The sequence below is a fragment of the Xyrauchen texanus genome, chromosome 11, assembly GCF_025860055.1.
Source record: "Xyrauchen texanus isolate HMW12.3.18 chromosome 11, RBS_HiC_50CHRs, whole genome shotgun sequence".
NCBI lineage: Eukaryota > Metazoa > Chordata > Actinopteri > Cypriniformes > Catostomidae > Xyrauchen > Xyrauchen texanus.
Window position 1 is genome coordinate 42,198,004 of NC_068286.1, and position 7,911 is coordinate 42,205,914.

Below are 7,911 nucleotides of genomic sequence, written 5' to 3' on the forward strand. Positions count from 1 at the left end.
GGACATCCCAATCTATATGTGATATGTGATCACATAAATCCAGACATATATGTGTCATTTCCATATTTAAGCAAATCAGACAGTTGTTCACTGTGGTTAGGATTAGTTTTGGGGAGCTGATTGGCCACCATGGTGGAAACTAAAAGAACTTTGCCCTCATTGTATACAATTTTAACAAGTTCCAGTCAGCCTATGATTGTTTTTGAGATGTTGGCACATGTGTCCCTCCCTTTTTAACTGTAGAGGGTTTACTTTCTTTTGCCCCGACAATGGCATATAAGAAGTGAGCCACACCCCTCTCCTCCCCAGTCTCATCTGCTTTTGACAAACCCAAATACCCCAAGAAAGCAATATCTCAGAAGTCTACTCATTAGGGAGAGCAAAAACTGGTTGTTACTATGGAATTTCACCAAAGAAAGAAACATATGAATGTGCACAGGGAAACTTACAAGAGAAGGATGACTTGTCAGACTCATCTCACAGTGAAATCGGACACAGTAGGTTGACTTTTTATTTAGCTAAAATCAGTCTGTGCTTACCGACATTTGAAAAATGCTGCCCCCAGTGGCCAAAGCAGTAAGTGTTGTTGGGAGTATTGGCAGTGTTTGCTCCATTTACAGGGTGTAATGTCCACGGAGGGGCGCCAAAAGTGAGCTGTGAAGCAACTTGTTCTCAGATGTACAGGCTGTGAAACAGTGAGGAGGAATGCATTTTTAATAAACTAAACCCCCCAATTCAAACCCCAAACCTAAACATCAGTGGAATAAAAATGTCATGTTGGAAGGGAAAATGCTACATCTAAATCGTGCTCATTGCTGTTTATATGAACGCAATTTATTTGTGGTTTCAACATGGGGTCCAAACCCAGGTCCACCAGGTTGCTGAGACGACGCGTTTCTTGTGGCACCACAGGGGAAGGTAAACAGTGGAGCTGATGCAAACATTTCTGATAGGAGATGTCACTTGTTAGGAAGGTGACATAACGTGGCTGAACCTAGGGTGCTGAACTCTTGCAAACAACATGCCAACTTCCTGTGATCATGTTGGACTGGTAGCAGGCCAGAGGGTTTCTGTCTGTATAGTACTTTAAGCACGGGAGCCCTCCCTCTAAAAAGCCTAAATTCATCAAACCACTTTTAAGTCTTTCTTTAAGTAAGCTGTATAGCACCAGCTTCCAAGAAATCAACACATAAAGAGAAAGCAAGAGAGAGGGACAGGGAATCTGGAGAAGGCAGGCAAGCTTTTGGTTGTTTGGCGGGGGGTGCTCCATTGTGGTGGGTCTGAAAGGAAGACAATCTTGGGTTCCTTGGGCTTCATCCTTGAGTGGACCAGAAGAAAAATAAAATTAAATCCCAAAGCCCATGAAATAAAAGCTCCTAAACAGGGGGCCAGCATTCAGTCATGAGACTGAAAGACACAAATACATGCACCCAAAATGTATACAAATATTGCTTAAATATGTTTCAAACATGCAGAGAACAGGGACATGTCTGCATACAGATCTCACCAAGACCATTCTGATATCCAAAGTGAAAACTAAGCCCTGTTTTGTGTATATACACACACTATAAACACCTACGTCTGCCTTTTTGGAATGAATAAAAGCACAGGTGTCTCTCATCCAACTGTCAGGGTGAGGAATTGATGGATGAACAGACAGACGGATGGGTGGATGAACAGTTGATTGGATGGATAAAAGATGTTTGCAACTGTGTTCACAACGTTGGTACGGAAAATAGGAGAGAAGAGGGAGGAAAGACAAAGAGGGCATGCAGATGGGAAAAAAATAATGCCATGAAAGATGAAAGTGATGAAAGAGCACTGAGTACTGCCAAAGAAAGTGGCCAAGAAAATATATTTCCATCTAATGTTTTATTCTTATTAATTATTTTATTTAAAGTTTTTTGTTTTTTGAAAACTGGGGGTGTTTTTGAAATTAAACATAGCTGAAACACACGAAACACTGTCATGTCTCTGTGGTGTTTCATATATGTGCACACAGTATGTGGGTATAAAAATTAATCATAAGCCTGAAATCCTATTCACACCAAGTCTAATTTTTTGGCATAAAAATTACATGATTTTATGAATTAAATAATGCATTCACACTTAGTCTGAAATATTGTATTGCAATGATCTTTTATATTTAGGATTATTTTTATTAATTATTATTATGGTAAGCTATATGTGAAAACATACACTTTGCTGTGTAAATCAATGAAATACAATGCATACAATCTAACCAAATCTAATATAACTTTAATATATATATGTAATGTAATCTAATACATTAATAAAAGCCCACCTTTATAACACCTTTATATTGTGTCAAGCAATGGAGTCTATTTCTGTACGAAGTGAATGACATTTATTTGTTTAAATTTAACACTTGTAAAAATGGCTTTTGAATCTCTCTATGAAACTCATACAAGCTACAAACACACACTGTCAATGTAGCTGTCATTTGTCTTCAAACACTGACCTATTGACTCCTCTGGCTGAGCTGGTGCTTGGCTGGTTGTGACTGGATGTCCTGTGTTTGTCCATTAAGAGTGGATGGTAGTCCAAGCCTCCAGAGGGGTGTGCGTGAAGGATAGAGAAAACACTCCTTAGCTCATTCTGTTTCTACACAGCTGTAGCACATTCAGTTCCCGGGTTTTTAGCAAAAACGCAAATTAGATCATTAGAGGGGGCCTGGGTAGTTTAGCGAGTAAAGATGCTGACTACCACCCCTGGAGTCGCGAGTTTGAATCCAGGGCATTCAATTTATTTTTTTACAAATAAGGTTACAACCATCAGCAATACATTCGCAGCACCACACCCTGTCAAACACCTGGCTCCTGTATGCAACTATTCTTTCTCTATGTTCTCTCCTTTGACTGAGGTCTCTAAACTCCTCCTCTCCAAACACCCCACCACCTGTTCCCTTGACCCCGTTCCATCACACCTTCTCCAGACCATCTCTCCGTCCATCCTACCTGCACTTACACACATAATTAACACATCTCTACTTACAGGCACTTTTCCCACTACATTTAAGCAGGCTCGAATAATCCCACTGCTGAAAAACCTGCACTTAACCCCACACTACAGACCAGTCTCTCTCATCCCATTCAGGGCAAAAACACTTGAAAGGGCAGTTTTCAATCAGATCTCTGCCTATCTCTCACAGAACAAGCTGCTGGATGACAATCAGTCAGGCTTCAAAAGTGGACACTCCACCGAGACTGCCCTGCTGTCGCTGAGACAGACGAAAGCTGAATCCAGATCATCCGTTCTGATTCTGCTGGACCTTTCTGCAGCCTTTGACACAGTCAACCATCAGATCCTTCTCTCCACCCTCTCTACCCTGTGCATCAGAGGAACTGTGCTTAACTGATTGTCCTCCTATCTCACAGATAGGTCCTTCAAGGTAGCCTGGAGAGGTGAGGTATCCAAGCCACATCAGTTACTTACTGGGGTACCTCAGGGATCAGTGCTTGGGCAACTTCTCTTCTCCATATACACAACATCACTGGGACCCATCATTCAGTCACATGGTTTCTCTTACCACTGCTACGCTGACAACACACAACTCTACTTGTCTCTTCAGCCCAACGACACCACAGTGACTGCTCGAATCGCTGCCTGTCTGGCAGATATCTCGGCCTGGATGAAGGAACACCACCTGCAACTCAACCCAGCCAAGACGAACTCCTTGTCTTTCCAGCCAACCCTGCTGTTGAACACAACATCACCGTGCATCTGGGTTCAACTACAGTATCGCCTTCCAAAAATGGTCAGAAATCTAGGGGTAACCATCGATAACAAGCTAAATTTCACAGACCACATCTCAAAGACTGCAAGATCATGAACATTTACACTACAGTATCAGGAAAATAAGACCTTTCCTCTCTGAACATGCCACACAACTGCTTGTTCAGTCACTTGTCATAACTAGACTGGACTACTGTAACTCTCCCATTGCAGGCCTTCCTGCATGTGGAATTAGACCTCTGCAAATGATCCAGAAAGCAGCAGCACGTCTGGTCTTTAATGAACCAAAGAAAGCGCATGTTACACCACTCTTTGTCTCTCTCCACTGGCTGCCGGTTGATGCACATATTAAATTCAAGGCTCTGATGCTGGCATACAAAACAGTCACTGGGTCTGCTCCAGCATACCTAAAATAATTTATGCAGAACTACACTCCCGCCAAAAGCCTGCGGTCGGCTAAGGAACGTTGCCTTGTTGTACAAACACAAAGAGGCACCAAAACACTTTCCCGGACTTTCAGTTTCATCATACCATGTTGGTGGAATGACCTTCCCAACTCCATCCGTGAAGCTGACTCATTCTCCTGTTTTCAAAAAACAGCTAAAAACACATCTTTTCCAAGAGCACTTAACCAGTCACAAAAAAATAAAAAACAAAGTTAAATAAAAAAATAATAATAATTCTTTATAAAATAAATTAAATAAATCTGTTTTGAATACTATTCTGATGCTAGTGAAACTTTGTAGTATGGCACTTTTCGTATCACTGTCTCCTTAAGATGATTCCCTTATGTTTTCCTCTTTTGTAAGTCGCTTTGGATAAAAGCATCTGCCAAATGAATAAATGTAAATGTAAATGTAATGCTGCGGAGAATAGCATGAAGCCTCCACGTGCTACGTCTGCACGGTAATGCTTTCAACAAGCCATGCGATAAGATGTGCGGATTGACAGTCTCAGATGCGGATGCAACTGAGATTCATCCTCCGCCACCCGGATTGAGGCGCGTCACTACGCCACCATGAGGACTTAGATCGCATTGGGAATTGGGCATTCCTGCATTTGTCTATCAAATGGCTGCAGAATTATGACAGTTTTTTTGTTGTAGCACCCCCTATGGGCAGAATTGTAAGAAAAATGCATAGATCTTCAAAAAGTTGTATACCAGATTTGGTTACTTTTGGAGTTTGTTTTGAGTAGGGATATTGATCAATAAATTAAATTGTGTTGAATCGAAGGAATTATATCACTAATATATCTTCTGAGCGATTTGACATCTAAAAATTATTTTGATCATTTTTGTCAGTAGGGTCTGTAGATGATGTATACGAATTTTTGTGCAAATCGCAAAAAACGGTCTAGGAGGAGTTTGAAAATGTAGGACAATATTTATAGACAAAAATAAAATTGGTGATATACGTTTTGTAGAGCTTGATTCAAGGAGTCAGAGAAAAACATATTTTGATTTTAGCCCTTATGGTTCCAGAATTATTAGCATAATTTTTATAGCATTTTATAACATACTTTTTATAGTGCCACCTAGTTTCGGGTCTCTACGACTTGTGGTCTCTGACGCACAGACACTTTTAGGGCAGAACAAAAAGAAAATCAGTACAAATACAATTGGGTTCCAGCACCTTCGGTGCTTGGACCCCTAATAAGCAACTTGCTTGACCAAAATAATCAATAAAATGTTTTCCTGTGTGGTGGATTTATCAGAATAGAAATCATAACAAGCATGCATTAGATTATAACTATAATGAAGACTCATTTTAATTACAAATCTCAGTCAAAACCCAGCAGCAATCAAATCTGTATTAATGCATCATCTCTCAAAATAATTCATTGAAGACTTGGAAAATACAAAGAAATTATCTTTTTACCTCTAATAATATTTTCCTTGTATCTGAATTAACCATGCATGCAGAGGCACAAAACCATATATGCAAGGTATGCAATGTAAATGGGTGAAGCGGCTCACTAAAGGTGGAGCAATGGATTTCTGAAACACAAGTTGACAATAATATGTTATATATTGTTAATGTTGAGTGTAGAGGACAAAAATCTGGAGTTTCAGCTCTACCGAGCTTTGCTGGACAAAGTGGTGGCAAAAATCACTATTACACTCGCTCATATTTAAGGTTTGGAATTTTTAAAAACCTCTATTCATAAGTGTTAAACTGAAGTTTAACACTTATGAATAGAGGTTTTTAAAAAGCATATAGAATGTAACACCCTATCTAAGCTATAGACATATATGATACCTTAAATTGTCTGGTTTATTACATTTTGATCAAACATAAGATTTTCACCAGACGGAAAATAAAAATCAGCAAAAGATTCAAATAGACTTTCTGCCGGATCTCATAAAACCACTTTACAGTTGCAAAATGTTTGCAAAACATAAATGACATGCTTCATTACACATTTCGCTGCAATTTCTCAGTGAAATCTCCAGCAGGGGGCGCTGAAAGCTAATGAAAGTGTATCCTAATAAGTGAAGGTTTTAAAGGTGAATGTTAGAAGAAGGTTTTAATGAGTAAAACGTCCCACCCTAACCCAAAACTTTAACCTAAACCTAAACAATAATGTGCAAAAGCAAATGAGAGGTGAACAAAACAGACAGTTAAAACACAGTTTGCAAAAATGTAGTTGCATACATTAATTCTATAAGACAAGATTTAAAGAGGACCCAAAACATTTCTAGGGACCAAAATATCATAAACTTGGGGATGGGCTCTTTTGACTTGGGCCAATAAATAACCACATTGTAACCACCCAGAACACCCTAGAAACCACTTAGCAACCACCCAGAATACCTTAGCAACTGTATAGCAATGCAATAATACCCACTCAGGACACTTTACCAACCACATAGCAATGCATTGACGACCAACCCATCATGATGGCAAAGTTTGGACAGGCAAGCACCACTCATATTTCTTTCAGAAAATGTATAAATCCAGCCCAAAAACTTTGTTATACGGACAATTTTGAGCAAAACACCTGGTTCTATTGGTTATATGTGGATATATCTGTTTGCATGCATACATATGAGAGTTTATCTGCAGTGTAGGAATCAATCACAGAAGCAACAGTTTCCCACCAGACACATACACAGTCTTCACTGTGGGAGCCAGAGAAGTTGGCACTGATATGTTAGCCAAACCCTCTGTGAACTCTTTACTGTAAAGCCTGTTAGTGTCACTAATCTCTGAGCTGGCGAAGAGAGTTCAGTTCACCTTGGAATGGTTGGCACCATGTCTCTCTCTTTCTGTGCACCAGTGCCACACCACAGATTATGCAAATCCACTCCTTTTAGGCCTGCCGCCATATTCCAGCCAAAAAAAATAAAAATAGAGAGATAAAAGAGGGTGATCTAGAAAAAAGAATGAGAAAAGTGTGGGAGAGAAATCCCAGAAGGGTCAAAGGAAGAGCTGGAGAAACAGTACAGGGAGGGGAGAAGGAGAGTAAATAAATAGATACATAATTTATAGAAAAAGACGATTTCATTAGAGTTCAGTTCTCTAAGTTCAGTTAATCACATGTTTAGATCACAGGCAAAAAAATAGAGAGTACAAATGAGGTAGAGGTAAAGAATGGGCGAGACAAGCGGTTGAAGGAAAGAGACAAGACAGAGAGAGAGAGGGTTGGTACAGAAATATATAGACAAAACAAGACTGTGGAAGAGCATGGGAGACCAAATCGCTTAGACAGAGAGCAAGTTAGACGTGAGAAATACCACAACAGAGAATGACTGATGGCTGGAATAGGACAGCGGTTCTCAACCTGGGGGGGTCGGGCCTGCAAATTGTGCAGAATTATTTTTAAAACATTATGTGATATGTAAGTAATTTATCAATTAAATGCTTGATTATATACATTTTACACCACGGAGCTCTCATTCACAACTTTTTCTCTGCAGCATGCTGTACTACAGAAAACAACAAACCACAATGCTAGATGCACCAGATGGTTGCCAGAGCGTTGCTATATGGCTTGGGTCCCTCTTTCAAAGTAATATAGAATTGTTTTGGCAGTTTTCTTCCTGAAAGCTGAAGTGTTCTAGAATTCATTACGGAAGTCTTTTTTAATTTTTCAGTCTCCAGTGTTTTCACTCACATAGGTATATTTAGCAGATTATGTAATGTTTTGCGT